The sequence below is a fragment of the Mesoplodon densirostris genome, chromosome 10 (genome assembly GCF_025265405.1).
Source record: "Mesoplodon densirostris isolate mMesDen1 chromosome 10, mMesDen1 primary haplotype, whole genome shotgun sequence".
Lineage (NCBI taxonomy): Eukaryota > Metazoa > Chordata > Mammalia > Artiodactyla > Ziphiidae > Mesoplodon > Mesoplodon densirostris.
In genome coordinates this window covers 21,947,944-21,964,215 of record NC_082670.1, presented here as the reverse complement: position 1 = coordinate 21,964,215, position 16,272 = coordinate 21,947,944, and the positions used below count along the sequence as shown (strand labels likewise).

The 16,272-nt window shown below is 40.4% G+C and overlaps 1 protein-coding gene and 1 non-coding gene across 2 annotated transcripts in view; both read right to left on the bottom strand.

Annotated features, from left to right (window-relative positions):
* LOC132497348 (histone H4) overlaps window positions 1-16,272 on the bottom strand; it is a 313,717-nt gene that overhangs the window by 83,910 nt on the left and 213,535 nt on the right. The gene's annotated exons all lie outside the window — the stretch shown is intronic.
* TRNAM-CAU (transfer RNA methionine (anticodon CAU)) lies at window positions 2,015-2,087 on the bottom strand. Its single transcript has one exon. It is a non-coding gene; the product is annotated as a tRNA-Met (tRNA).

The following is a 16,272-nucleotide window of genomic DNA, read 5'->3' as shown; positions in this document are numbered from 1 at the left end:
AAGTGAAAATTACAACATTGTCTCATAGAGTTTCATTATACCTACATGTACTATATACATAACAAAAGGGCTTATGGCAAAGGTACATAATGTTGGTATAGGTTTCTATACTCAATTTGAATGGTAATTTATTGATTCTAAGTATGCTGTGAGATGTTAAGGATGTATAGGGTAATCACTAGACCACCTACTAACAATGTTTAAATAAGTCAAATGAAAGTAGGAAGTAAGAGGAACAAAGAAATATGAAAAACAATGGGACAGGGCTTCCCTGGTGGCGCAGTGGTTGAGGGTCCGCCTGCCGATACAGGGGACACGTGTTCGTGCCACGGTCCGAGAAAATCCCACATGCCGCGGAGCGGCTGGGCCCGTGAGCCATGGCCGCTGAGCCTGCGTGTCTGGAGCCTGTGCTCTGCAACGGGAAAGGCCACAACAGTGAGAGGCCTGAACCACACACACACAAAAAAAAAAAAAAAAAAAAGGGAAACAAACAATTAATAAATTACTAAATAGTAAATCTGTATGCAAACTTATTAGTAACTATATTACGTGAGTTTCTTATAGTCAGTATATTTATTTTTTATTATTTATCCATTTTATACATATTAGTGTATATATGTCAGTCCCAATCTCCCAATTCATCCCACCACCACCCCCAGTATGTTTATTTTTTAATAATTCTTACAGTCTAGACATGTCAGACTGTATTAAAAATAAATATGCTGACGGAATTGCTTCTCAGTATTCTCTGCTGTGAAGTTTTTGCATATCTATGTCTATCTCCAGGAACCTCTAAAGCAAAAGAGGAAAAACTATCCAGGTTTTGTGTGTAGCACATGAGAATGGCCTCTTTGTTTCCTTTAATGATTTTGAAGGGTTTCTAAAGTTATTGCTCAGGACCGGCGTTACAGTTGAAATACAGAGGCAGGGACGGTAATCATGGGGTCCTAGGCAGATGGGTAAGCATCTCGTTAAGGACAGACTTCCCAACACTCTCTTTCTTCCCCCTCCTCCTGCATGAATTCATTTTCTATAAATTCCACTGGGCGTCAGAACCTTCTTTTGCCCGACCCTCTGGCTCTTTGCCATCCCCTCCCCAACCGGCATCTACTAGGAGACCTTAGACGCGCAAGTTCTCTCGTAATCTAGCTTCTCTAGGTCCCCGTCATTGGCCATTTAATTAACTTTTCACCATTAAAATTAACTTCTCTCGGCTTCTATAACACGGGGATGAGGACCCACCCGACATACAGCACCGCGCAATGCTGTGATGGAAAATGACCAGCCCAGCCTCGCACAGACCTTCTTCCTCTTTGAGCATCTATCTCTGCCTGCTCCGAGAGATACCCCATCTCTCTTCCACTGTTTTCCTCCACCGGCTACAAAGTTGGAGTGTCAGTTAAGACATCGCCAGCCCTGTCATGTGTGGAACCATACGAGGAAAAAAATCAGAAAGATCCGATTTACTACACTTCCAATATTTCCAATATTTCCCTGTCTTCTACGGGCTCATAAAAAAATTGTTTAAGACACTGCCCCCCCCCCCAAAAAGTCAATGTTTTCTATATCTGTATTGAGCTGTAGTCATCTGGGAAGTTGCTGTTACCGACCAAGATCTTGGGCAAGGAGATGCACAGCCGAAGACCGCGGGCGAGGAGGACCCTGCAGGCACCAGCCAGCGAAGTTAGTGAAGTACAATTTCTGCGCTATTGGCTATTTTGAGCACGTGGTTATTTCGGCACTAGAAGTTTTATGCCCCGCGTGGTTTTTCAGGACTAGTCTGGAGTCCCAAGCGTCACCGCCCTCAAGGCAGAGCGTCTCCAGAACCCCTCGGGAAACAGCCATTGCGCGGAGCGGCGAGCGCACGTCTGCTGGGGACCCGAACGGTTATTGTAGAAAAACTCTGGCTCTGATACAATCTCACTTCTTGATACTTCAGAGCAGAAGAAACTACGTCCCATAGGTAAATTAGTGCAAAAACAAAGAAAACGAACACGCCGAAGAAAAAGAAGGCTGCCTTCTCTGAGGCTCGAACTCAGGACCTTCAGATTATGAGACTGACGCGCTGCCCACTGCGCTAAGAAGGCGCTGATGTAGCATATTTTGCCAGACTATAAAGGAATTATCTAATTTCTTTCCTTCGAAACGGACTACTTTCTGGATTTTCAGTTTTCTTGGTCCAGAGTTACTGGTTATCCAAGATATTTCCAAATACCTAGATTCCTTTCTAGCCCCGCGCTCCAGAGAGCTTCATACCTGGAAACTAGTGTATCCACTGAACAATTGTGCCTGACCTCTGGTTGATGCTGTCCTTATTTTCTAATCAACTGGATTGTCGTTCCCTCAGTTATCAGTCGATTTTTTACCATCCATAGTCTCCTCTGTTGGAATAGTAGACTCTCACCAAATAGTAGTTGGATGAATGCATAGCTCCCAAACATATCTGCAGTCTACACTTACGTGTCTTAATTTAAACCTACATTTCCACCTATGTTGCCTGAGATGTTCCCCTCAGTATATCACAAACTGACTTTGTAAGTCTGCATGTTTTCTTCACTTCTATGTACCAAAAATCCTATTAAAGATTCTATTCATTCAATTTCATTTAGTCCAATTTAATTTTTTGCCATAAATCTATATATCATTATCCACATTTTACTGGTGAAACTGAGGCTCAGTAGAATCAGATTCACAGCTGCTAAATGGCAAAGCCAGATGTTGAAAGCAGATTTTGCTGATTCCAAAAAGTGTGCTTTCTTCACTCTAGATTATGTTCTTTCCACCATTCTTCCCCACATCACCACATTCACTCGTTACACAAATATTTAGAGAATTGTGAACTCTTCAGTCCATTCAACAGACATTAATTCACAGCCTGCCATGTGCCTGGCACCTGAGTTCAAAACTTCCAAGACAGTCTTGACCTTTTGTCCCTCAAATCCTGACAAATACCTTAGACTGTCAGTTCTCAAAGTGTGGTGTCCAGACCCATGGGAGTTCTGAGACACTTTCAGCGTTATCTGTGAGGCCAACAATTTTTTCATAATTATCAAGGCTTTATTTGCTATGAAAAAAAAATCCGATGGTGCAAAAACAGCAGCGCATAAAGCTTCTGGTGCCTGCTATGGATCAAGGCGGTGACATCAAGCTGTGCTAGCAACCACTGTGTCTATCTGACACACACTCAGAAAGAAAAAAGTATTTTACTTAAGAATATCCTTGATGGAGCAGTAAAAAATATTTACTAACTCTCACCCTTAAGTACATGTCTTTTTAATAATTTGTGTGAATAAATGAGAAGTGCAGAAAAAGCCCTTCAGCTGTGCACCACAGTAGAACGATTATCTCTAAGAAAAGCACTTGGGTGACTTTTGAGTTGTGAACTGTTCTAGTTATGGGTTTGTTTTTTTTTTTTTTTTTTTTCAGGGAACACCACTTTTATTTGAAAGAAGTAACAGACAAAGCTATGACATATTCAGGCATTTTCTCAAGAATAAAAAAATTCAGCCTGTCACTTCAAAGAAAATAACTGATAGAATTTGTTTGCGATGATAAAATATTAGCCTGCAAGTGAAAATTAGCATTTAGGAAACTTCATGAATTTGCAGCTTCCCAATATTTAGAGATGTTTCTAATGAGATTAGTGATGGTATCAATGAATGTTCTTTTCTGTTTGTTTGATACTGTATACTGAAACGTTTCAACATTTGGAAGAACTATATATCTCAGTGGACCAATATAACCAAGTTGTTACCAAGTCACACATGGGTAAAAGATCCATTCAAAGTCAGCAATAAGGCGTCAGATTCTACTTTACGACCAACCCTAAAGAAGGTACTGCCTGTCAAGTATTGGTGTAAAATCAAAGAAAGATGTCCACAATTACCTGAAAAGCCTATTGAAATACTCTTTCCTTTTCTAACAGCATATCTGTATGAAGCCAAACTTTCTTCATATGCTTGAAACAAAACATTATATCTCAAATTTTGAATGTGGAAGCAGATATAAAAATCTGTCTTCTATTAAGCCAGTCATTAAAGAGAGTTTAAAATTATATAGTTATTTTCCATAAAACTATATTACTTATGATAACATCTAATAGGTTGATCATGTTACTTTAAAAATCAAATAAACATTTTAAATCTTAACATAATAAATATTGACAGATAAAATTCACAAAGATCTTTGGGTTTCATTATAAAGTTTTGAAGAGTGTGATGAGTCCTGACACCAGAAAGCCTGAGAACTACTACACTAGATTATTTTTTACAGAACCTCTCTTGAATCTTCTTCTTTCTTTTCATTCCATCATTCATTCTACTCATAATTATTGAGGACGTGTTCTGTGCCAGGCTTGGGGAGTCAGAGGCAATTGGGCAACCCTGACCTCAGGAGCTGACAGGATAAACAAAGGCCCCGTTCCCATACTCTCAAACTTCCTCATTCTCTCAGCTAAAAACAGCCTCTTAAATATTTCATTTTGATAATGTAACCCTTCTGCTCTGTATTAATTTGCTAGAGATGCCATAACAAAATACCTACCACAGACTGGGTAGCTTAAACAACAGACATTTTTCTCACAGTTCAGAGACTACAAGTTCAAAATCAAGGTGTCGGCAGGTCTGGTTTCTTCTCAGGCCCCTTGACTTGCAGATGGTCACCTTCTTGCTGTGTCCTCACATGGTCTTTCCTCTGGGCACATGTCCAGTATCTCTCTCTTTGTGTCCTAATTGTCCCTTCTTATAAGGACACCAGTCAGTTTGGATTAGGGCCCACTCTAATGACCTCATTGTAATCTAACCACCTCCTTAAAGGCCCTGTCTCCAAATACAGTCCTGTTCTGAGGTACCACATGCTAGGCTTTCAACATATGAATTTGGAGGGACAAAATTCAGCCCATAACATGCTCAGATTTTTTATATTTTCAACTCCAAGTTTTCAGCCTTTGCTGTCACTACTTCCCTTCATGAGTATTTTAAAGCCCCCTCAATTAGAAAGGCCATACACTTTTTCTCATAGAGGAATTCCCACTTCCATGCCTGGTTCACACATCCGTGATTTCTCCTCATCTTCATTCTCTAAGGCCAATTCTTGATACTTCCATTCTTATATGATCTTGACTGTTTTTTTCTGGAATCCATGACTCCTTTTCAGTAACCATCTTATGGTTTTTGCTGTTACGGTATTCAGTATGAATGTGCCCTGTCTTTCATTAATATCTTCCATCTAGCAGTCACTCTATCCATAAGGAAGTGCAGCCAGTGGAGCTACACTCCAAAACCTGACATATTCATAGACTAATTATCGAGTTGGCCAAATATTTCCTTTGGTCTTTAAGTAAAAATAAAAGACACATTTTTCATTTTCACCAAGAACTTTATTGAACAACGTATTCACTGTTTTATTCCACTACCTTCTGCCATTTTCCAGGCAACTTCATAATTCCATCTTCCCAAAATTTTTTATCTTTTTGAGCAAAGAACTGTTCCAGGTGCCTTTTACAATCTTCCAGGGAATTGAAAATTTTTCCCTTAAGAAATTTTTGTAAAGGAATAAATGGAAACCCAAACGTGTAATGTCTGGTGAATATGAGGATGAATCAGAACTTCCTAGCCAAGCTGTAACAGTTTTTGCCTGGTCATCAAAGAAACATGCAGTCTTGTGTTATCCTGATGGCAGATTACGCATTTTCTGTTGACTAATACTGGATGCTTTCCATCGAATGCTTCTTTCAGTTGGTCTAACTGGGAGCAGTACTTGTTGGAATTAATCATTTGGTTTTCTGGAAGGAGCTCATAATAGAGGACTCCCTTCCAATCCCACCATATACACAACATCACCTTCTTTGGATGAAGACCAGCCTTTGGTGTGGTTGGTGGTGGTTCATTTCGCTTGCCCCACGATCACTTCCATTCCACATTATTGTACAGTATCCACTTTTCATCACCGTGACAATTTGTTTGAAAAACAGAACGTTTTTGTTACGTTTAAGTAGAGACTTGCATGAGGAAATATGGTCAAGAAGGTTATTTTCCACTTAACTTATGTAGAACCCAAACGTCAAAGCGATGGACATAACCAAGCTGGTGCAAATGATTTTCAGCACTTGATTTGGATATTTTGAGTATGTCGGCTATCTCCTGAGTTGTGTAATGTTGATTGTTCTCAATTAATGTCTCAGTTTGACTGCTATCAACTTCAACTGGTCTACCCGACTGTGGAGCATCATTCAGTGAGAAATCTCCAGCATGAAGCTTCGCAACCCACTTTTGACATGCTCTATCAGTCACAGCACCTTCTTCATACACTGCACAAATCTTTTTTGTGTGTTTCAGTTGCGTTTTTCCCTTTCTTGAAATAATAAAGCATAATATGCCAAAAATGTTGCTTTTTTTCTTCCATCTTTAATATTAAAATGGCTATACCAAAATTCACCAGTTTTGATAAGTTTTTCTTTAAATGCACACTGATAAGACAACTGTCACAATACAATCTAACAAAATTGTTTCGAATGAAGTTAAAGACAACTAAGCGCTACTAGAGACATCTTACGGAAAACCAAATGAACTTTTTGGCCAACCCAATATTTATATTGCCTAAAGAAATTCCTGACTCTGAGTCCTGATTCTGAAGGTAGTCATTTGTTATCTTCTTATTCACTCAGGTTCTTGCCAAGCTTACAGGATCCAATGCAGGTCCCAGGAAAAGAGGGAGGAAAGTAATGCTAACCCTGTTTCTGTTTCTACCTACCTGGTTCCTTTACCTGGAAGCTCTGTAGCATCCATGTCATGGGATGATTTATGCCATAGTCTCAGGAGTTTTTCTAATGTTAAGAGTATCTTTTCTAATGAACTCTTTCGTTGGTGAACTCTTGTCATTTGTCTTGGTCAATGCCAGTAACGGGTCTGCATGTCAAAATGCTTGTAGGTACTTGGGATGTTCTTCTCTTCCTCCATAATTGGGTGAATCATTTTCTCTTAATTAGGGAAGTTCTTTCACTCTTGTTTCAAAGTCTAGTCCATTATGCTTCTTTTACAAAACCTCTTCTTCCATGCTACATTTCTCTTCAGATCATTTTCAGACCCTCTTAGATCTTTGGGGTGATGGTTGTGGGGATCCTGGCTATAACTACTTTCTACATTGCTACACATCTCTATTTAAATTTGAATAGGGATATAAGATGAGAAAAAATACACATTTGTGTCTCAAAATATATAGCACAAATGCAAATAGTGAACAGCTGACAATAGACCAGGAATTATCTACTTCCTGCTCTAGTTTTAAACAGTTTTTATGTTGTGGCATGTTAAAGACAAATAAGTGGGAGTTATTGGCTAGAACAAGATATTATTCCAAAAGTGCAAGTAGTTGGGACACATGAAATTCATGGCTTTTTATTTTATTTGACATCTCTAAACAAAAATTATATTTACACCAATACTCAGAAATTGAAAATGTCAAGTAGCTTTACATTATAAACATTGTTGTATCTGCCATGTGTTTAGAATAACCCAAATGGAGCACTGCCTCTTAGATATCTGAGATGTCATTTTTTGGTATGATAGTAATAATAACAAAACTGATTAATGGATAGCCATATAACTTTATCAATTGGACCTCTCCAAATTCTGTGACATGAAAATGACCAATCTCTGGGATAGAATAATACAGAAGATATATTTAGGTCTTCCATTATCATTTTATTTTTATTCACTGGATGCATTCTTTTCCTACCTCCATATGAAGTTTTATGACTTATCCTGACTAATACCATCTCAGTCCCAAAATTAAAGTGTTAAGCTCCATGTAACACTCTAAAATGCAAACTTGACATAAAGATAAAACTTCTCCCTTCACCCACTGGGGATGTTGAGTCACGGCTACTTGAATAACTGCTAGGGAAAATCTTTCATCTCTCTTTGCTTCCCTGAACTCCTACCCTTCCCCTGCCATCTTGTTAACTAAGGCTTTGACCCTTCCAAGTTTGAGTGTAGTGGAGGGATGAATTAAGGCAGAGAGAGGTGAGATTAAGGGGATGGGGGTACAATAAAATTCTTACTTAAATGGTGATGTCATTAGTGTGACCCTCTCTGGTTGTTCAGATTTTAAATATGAATAATTCTTCTTTGAACAACACACAAGATTGTGGGTTCTCTTTTGCATTTCCCCTGATGATGACGTATTCTCCTCCACTTCCTTCCTTGTGACTTCCTTTTCAGCAGCTGTGAAACTCAAAGTTTCTCCTGCTTCTTTTTTCCTAAGCTGCTTTCTTTTCTCCACTCAGCCCACTTGTACTGGCTTTAAGTTGGTCCCTTGACATTGCTCCCTCTCTCCTGCTTCCCACACATGTTTTGTGGGAAATGCCCATGCCTGGTTGTCCCTGATAAGCTCTGGAACTACAGGCCAATCCCAAGAAAAGAGCAACTTCAGGCAGTCAAGCTGCCCATCTCTTGCCTTTATATTACCCATGCCCCTCTCCACCATGTCTCCCATATTTTGATGCCATTGACTGGCCTTGCTGACACCTCTCTTGTGCAGATTTAGTAAAAGGGCAGAGACACCGCAATCTGCATCATGTGTAGGGAATGTGCAGAAATAATAGCATACCAACAGCTCACTCCAAAATCCTTTTCATAAATTCTATTTCCATTGCCATTTCTTTGTACTGTACGGATGCTCTCCTCACCCTGCTCAGGATCTGACGCCACTGGCTGGGCTCCTGCTTCCCACAGACACATCCCTCCTGCTAATTAGGCTCCAACACCTCATGCTGAGCTACCCTCTTCATCTCACTGGGGCTCCGACACTGTGCTTGCAGCCCCCTTCTTAATTAAGTGGATGCCTTCTGCACTACACTTGGGTTGAACAACCAGCAATAGGCAGTTCTCCTTGATACTTGTCTATGCGTTTTCTCACCATGATTTGCATTGCAAATCTAATAGAATGTAAATTCTTTGTCATTTTTGTTTACTGATTGGTCCAAAAAGTCCAGAACAATGTCTCTGAAAATATTTGCTGAAGAATATATCTGTGAAAATTTCCTTCTTTCTATAGTATATTCTTGAGATCTCCTTTATTGAGGATCACTTGTGGGATAAACTCTCAAATTTTCTTTTGTCTTCTGGTATCTTTATGTCACTAATGTTTTTCAAAAATAGATTCACTAAATAAAATTTTAGTTGAAGAGTAATTTTATTTCTTCAATTTGAAAATTCTAATAAGCTATTTTGTAGCTAACAGTGTCGCCTTTGCAGGCAGTCTCTTTTCTATTTTTTGAGGATTATCATTAGTCTCTAGGGCCATTGTGATCCTTTCTTTTTCCCCCTCCCCCTCTCCCCTCATCCCCCTCCCCCCTCCTCCTCCTCCTTCTTCTTGCTCTCGTCTTTTTCTTTTACAGTTTCACTATGATGTAACTGGCTATGGATTTCTTTTTATATGTCCAGCTTTTGATGAATTGGACTTCTTGAATCTTTTCTTTCCTATAAATCTTGAAGTAATAGGTAAAAAATTCTCATGTAGTATGTGTTCAGTTTTTCATTGTAGATCCCACACCCAACCTCCTCTCCTGTAGATAGAAGTTATCACAATTGTCAATGAACATGCCAGTGTTCAGTCAGATGACCATCCCTGATAATCAGCAGAAAGGAACTGATGGAGGCATAGTCAAGAGTTAGAAATGTTTGAATACTAAAGAGCATTAACTTATTGCTTAAAATGAAATCCACATAGAAGAAAGTAACAAAACCTCCCCAGATTATATTACCATCAGAAGCAGCCTCCTCAAATGAATAGCAAATATAAATTCTAGAGCTTTAAATTATAATGCTGGCAAGGGGTGACATCAGCAAGATGGCAAAATAGAAAGCCTTGTTCCCTGACAGAGACACCAACTTAACATCAATATATGGTCCAAAAAGCTTTTATGAGAGCCCCAGAAACCAGTTGAGAAGTTGCAGTACCCCAAGTACTGCAAAGCCAAGAATGGCTACATTGAAATGAATAAATAAAACCATTGCATTCTACCCACTGTAGACTTTCCTCCAAGCTGACAGAGCCCAGTAAGATCAGGAGAAAATGCCCAAATTATTGTCTCCCTCTTGGGAAGGAAAGGAAAGAATGGAACATATGCCCAACATTTTGGTTTTCGGGGGTTGCAGGGGAGGCTGCCCAAGGGACTAGTTTCTGTCTCACGTGATTACGAGCACTGACAAGGGACCATCATACTTCGGAGGCCTGGGGCCACAGAGAACACTGGAGAGTTTGGCAGCTTGTTGCAGCTCCACAGAACCTGCAACACCACAGATAAACACCAGAGGGAGCAAAGGACTATGAGCTCCAGAAAAAGAATCTGCTGTGGAATGCCTCTAGGGTCTTTTTCGGTTCAGTTATTGCATTCTTCAGCTCTATGACTTCTGTTTGGTACTTTCTTATATTTTCTATGTCTTTGTTGAGGTTTTCATTATGTTCATCCATTCTTCTCCCAAGTTTGCTGATCATCTTTATGACTATTACTTTAAACTCTTTATCAGGTAAATTACTTATCTCCTTTTTACTGGGTCCCCCCGCCCCGACCCGAGGTTTTATCTTGTTTCTCCTTTAGAACATATTCCTCTGTTTCCTCATCTTGCTACTCTGTGTTTTTTCTATCTATTACATAAAACAGCCCTTTCCTAGTCTTGAAGGAGCAGCCTCACGTAGGAGATGAGCCTTATCTTCAACCTTGCCCTAGCTCTTTTTTTCCACACATAAAGACATTTATTTCTTGGAATTATTTTTGTGGTTGTGGACTGGCAGGTTTGAATTCTGTAGGGTTTACTTTTGCTTTTTTTTTTTTTTTTTTTTTTTGCTCCTGTTTTAGGTGTCATGCCTAGACTCATTCTTTGACCTCTTCAGTTGGCTCAGCCCTGGCATTTGGGGTTCCTAGTTGAGGACCAGGCTCCAGGGAGGCCTGGTCATACTCCTTCGTGTAGTCCTCTTAGTGAACCTGGTAAAGTGCTCTCTCGAAAGGATAGAAAGTATCTGCCAGTGAACTGCATCTGCACAGGTTGTTCAGGGAACCCACTGGACCCAGTTATGCTTCCAAATTTGAGGTAGACTAGGGTCCTACCAGATTTGGTATGCTTTATCTATTGTTTCAGTAGATTTGGGGTGGATTCTTGAGAAAGGCAGTCTCGTGTGCACAGTCTTTCAGCCCCTGCTTGGTCAGATAAGAATGGGCCTTGTGCCTGGAACACATCCTTACCAAGAGATAAAGAACCCACACAGTCTGTGCCAGGCTTATTGCCTTATGTGGGAATCTATTTCCCTGTTTCATAATGTGTATTCCTTTGTTCTGCTTAAGCACATGCATCAGTGACCCTCAGGCATGCTCCCAGCTTCCAGTATTTCAGACCCCACGGGAAAGGGGTTGTGGTCCTCCTACTGTGGCATGAGAGGGGTGTGCATAGCTGCTGTGGGGACCTGCTAGACATGGGGGACTGACCCTCATATTAAAGCTGACCTTGCTCTGTCTCTTCGCTATGTAAGTAAAGTGTTGTTCCATTCTGTGCTTGACTGTGTTGTGTTTTCCCTGGTGACTCTGATAGCAAGATGCAGTGAGCAGACTTGTTTGGACTTCTATTTCTGGTGGTTGGCAATAATGATGATCTTTGCTAGCCTCCAAGTCGTTAGAGTCCTCCCCTGACATGAACAATCAGTACAGGGGGAACCCGTGAATATATTACCATGATGGCGAAAAGGACTTTGCAGATGTGATCAAGTTTACAGCCTTGAGATGGGGAGATCATCTGGGTGAGCCCAGTCTAATCACATGAGTCCTTAAGAGTGGAGACCCTGACTCTGGCTGTAGTCAGAGTTTTGCAATGACAGAAGGTTTGGAGAGATGTAACATAAGAAGAAATTGGTCCTTCATTGCAGGCTTTGGAGATGGAAGAAGAAGGCTATGAGCCAAAAGCTGCAGGAAACCTAGAAGCTGGAAAGAGCGAGGAAGCAGATTCTCCAGAAAGGAACGCAGCACTGAAAACACCGTGATTTTAACCCAGTGTGCCCTGAATTAGACTTCTGAACTACAGAACTGTAAGATAAGAAATTTGTATTGTTTAATCCACCTAGTACATGGTAATTTGTTACAGGAGCCATAAAGAATGGACTCACACCCCTTTCAGGGAATACAAAGGATTCTAGAGTCATGTCTGTCTTGAGAACTGCCACTTCTTTCATTCAGAGCAATTTTGGGGCATAATGTCCATCACATGCATAGCCCCTCGGTTAGTGTCTGATACATATTAGCTGAATGCATAAATTAAAACTGTTTGCCCCAATTGTGTTCAGGCTGAGTACCTAGATTATTGGCTAGGCTGATGTTGAGTTAATACATAATTGTTCTCTAAAAAGAAGAGCCATGTATTAGCTTACAAAACAACCTGTTGAATCCTAACTTATTTCTCTACTATGTTTTACCTGATTTTTCTTTTTCTTTTTTCTTCCTTTATCCCCCAAATTCCAAAGGTTCTTCTATATTTGTTTTGAAGGTTTCTGTTGTCTTAAACACATCAGCAGACATCAATATCAACAACACATCAACAAAACCACGAAAGTTTTTATTAACCTAAAAATATTGTCCCTCAGCCTGCAGAAGGGGAGGGATTCTTCAATTATGTTCACGTGTTTTGTGAATTAATATTGCAGAATTTCTTTGGAAGAGTTTGAGATGCTCTATAAAAACATTTGGGGCAAGAAAGCAGAGCAGGCAGCTCTAAGTTCCTGTCCCTTGACAAAAACATTTAAAAACAAGCAGAAAATGTGAAAGCTAATTTCATGAGAATTCTGGAAGGTAGTCCAAAGTTTACAGCAACCAATGAAAGCTGAATCAAGAAAAAGTCAACCAAAAAATGGTAGGAATCTTTGTGGCATGTTTACTTGCTCTTGCCCCACTCCCCCTCTGGCTCAGCAGCAGACTTAAAGACAGAAGTGTGTGTTCCCAGTGTGGGAGCCTGGTGCCTGATTCCAAAGAAAGCAGAACAGTCCTTGTTCTCAAATTATCGTATAGGTCTGTTCTAACCTGTCTGGGGGCTACCTGGAGGACTGATGGAAGGTGCTCATCTCGGTTTTGTTTTGTTCTGTTTTGTTTAAATCAAAACTCATGCCAAAAAAAAAAAAAAAACCGTGACAACCATTTCTTGAAAAAATTTTAAGTTAGAAAAACAGCCTGAAGACACTTGAGGCAGAAGATTATACTTGAGATTTATGATAGACCTCCTCAAGTATAGGAGGAGAACTTTTTTTTGAAAATTAGGGCAATCAAAGCATCTGTGTCTATAGGCTTGAGTCAGTAATACCCACCTAATAAAGACCTAGCCTGCGACAAAGTAACCACTCTCTCTCTAGCCATCCCGGTTGCAAAGGATAAGTGATCCTGCTTACCAGGGGAAAGCCAAAGATCATGTTCAAAACAGATGTCCCAGACACTGCTAAATGTCAGTGTCTAAGAACAAGATTTGTACCCAGTAAGGGGAGATAGAAGTCTATTTCAGCAGGAGGGGAGCCACGAGGTTGAGGACAAGACAGAAACTCAACTTAGTTCCTTGAGTTCTCCTTGAGAGAGAAACATGTTCTGGTAAGGAAGGAATGTAGCCACTAACAGGATAAAACAAGACACACTCAGAAATTTCCCTCTGCTATTTCTCCCCTCCAGACTTGAGCTAGCTCCCTCCACTTGAGCTCTTTTAAAAGGAAACTTCAGATATGGCCAAATCCCTGGTGGCTTTTCATCAGATTTCCCAAACGAAGTTCTGCCCTCTTCACATAATTCACTCCCTCTTTACCTACTGGGCCCTCCATACTACCAACTTCATTTTTTGTTTCTTCAAGCTGATTCTCTCCAGATTTCCTTACCTTTGTTACCCTTCTTATTTAGTGACTATCATTGTCTCATTATGCTCTGTAGCTGCAAAGGAGTTAATTTTTATTCTGCTGTCCATATGCTTTCCAAAATTATTGGGTTCTATTCCTATGGAAGAAGATGAACATGCATGTTATGGGGGAGGGATGTTATAGCTACAAGAGTGATGCAGAAAATGAATAATAGACCACTTGATTTAATCCAGTATTTAACAAAGCAACTTCCCTTCTTCCTTCCCCCCATCCCAGATTCCCATGTAATATCCATATTCACCTTCATCCATAGGATTAGTACTTGCTACTCCATGTGACAGTGTGACTGAGGTCTGGCCAAAGAGATGCAGGTGGAATGATTGTGTGGCAGCTTCTTGGAAACTTCCTTTACTAAAAGCTGGCACATGCCCTTTGCCTTTTCTTCTTTGTCTCTTCCTCCATCTTTCTGTCTAAAATGTGAAAGTGATGGTTAGAATTCTACCTACCAGATAAAGGCAACATTCCAAGGAATAGGGGACAATGAACTGGAAGAAACCTGGCTCTCTGAAGAGTTGTGGAACAAAGCAATCGTAACAGCTGTAGACTGCCTATCTCTTTTTGTAAAGTCTCCTCTGATCTCTCCAGACAGAATAACCCACTTCCTTCAACATTCTTATGGTACTTTGTACAGATCTTTCCTCTAGTTCATATGCTATTGAATTAAACTTTTCTCGTGCCCAGGGGTAGCAAAGCAAAATCCATCCTGATTGACTGACAGTGGATATTGTATTGAGAAGGTACCTGAGCTTAAGTTTTTGTAAATTGGAAAAGAAAATTCACAACTGATTGGTGTTAGCGCCATGGATATGGGGGAAGAAGCTGGTAATTTACTGCATAGATTTGCCACCTCTGAACTAGGCAAATATCTATTTCATTTTTCAACTATGATTTATTAATGATAGGAACTAATTTTTTTTAAATTTTCTATTTCCAGTGCCCAACTAGATCACAGGGTCGAATGCAAATTGAATGAGGTTTAAAGATAAAATGAGACACCCAAATTAACTTTCCAACTGTGAGAAGCCACTTTGAGGTATTTGTCCATTCTCCTCTTGCTTGGTTATACTTCAGTGGGAAAATCTGAGATACCCTGGGAAGTCAGGAGGTGAAGAACAACAATGCTATCCTACTGGAATTGCTGAAACATGAACATGGTGATTTATTTTCTAAAAATATATTACTGATTTTTATCTTTGAATTCAATCAGACAGAAGATTATTTCTTGTGAGAAAAATTCCTCTGAATCAGGGTTCTGACGAATGACTAATAGAATAGATGGGAGCCTGATGAATAGAGTATCTATGGCCAGTTGAGGTTCCTCCCTCCAAATTCTAAAAGTAAGGGTTTCTGAACAAGACCAAAGCAACACAGATATATTTTCCTGCTCTGATCTCAGATTCCTTCTCCCATTCAACGTTATTTCCTCTTCGTACTGCACACCTCAGCCTCTCCTGTCTCCTAAGTGGCCTCTCTACATCAAATACCCCTTTCCTGAATCCTCATCCTATGAACTTGTTTCCTTTAGCAACATATTAAAATCTCCCCCACCCTGAAGCCCTAGGTCCTGCTCACTGTTTAAGTCCTGTGTTCCAGGCTAGAGATGGCCTTTCTTTGTTCTTCTTCATAGCCAAGCTTCTGAAAGAAAAGATGATGCTACCTGCATTCCCTACTTCCCTTTCCACCACACTCCACAGAAGCTGCCCTTACTAAAGAAAGAAAACCTCTTTATTTTCTAAACTCCGCAGGGCCTCTTTAGAGAGGCAGGATAGGGTAGTGGTAACAAGCACAGACTCAGAAGCCAGACTCCCAGTGTTTAAATCCCCATTCTGCCTCTTAACAGCTGCATGATTTTGCCCAAATTACTTATCCTCCTTGTACCTCATCTTTCTCATCTATAATATGGGGTTATTGTGAGAATTAAAGCACATGGTGTTGTTGGATGATCAAGTGAGCTAATACAATAAAGTGCCTATAACAGCACTTAGAACATAGTAATTCTCATGTAAACTTTATCCAATGTTCTTTGGTGCTATCTCATCTGATCTCTTTATTTGACATTGCTCTCAATAACCTTTTTTTTTTTTTTTTTTCCCCGGTACGCGGGCCTCTCACTGCTGTGGCCTCTCCCGTTGTGGAGCACAGGCTCCAGACACACAGACTCAGCGGCCAAGGCTCACGGGCCCAGCTGCTCCGTGGCATGTGGGATCTTCCCGGACCGGGGCACGAACCCGTGTCCCCTGCATCGGCAGGCGGACCCCAACCACTGTGCCACCCGGGAAGCCCTCAATAACCTTTTAATTGAACCTCTCCTCCCTTGGTTGCCATGACCCATTTTTTTTC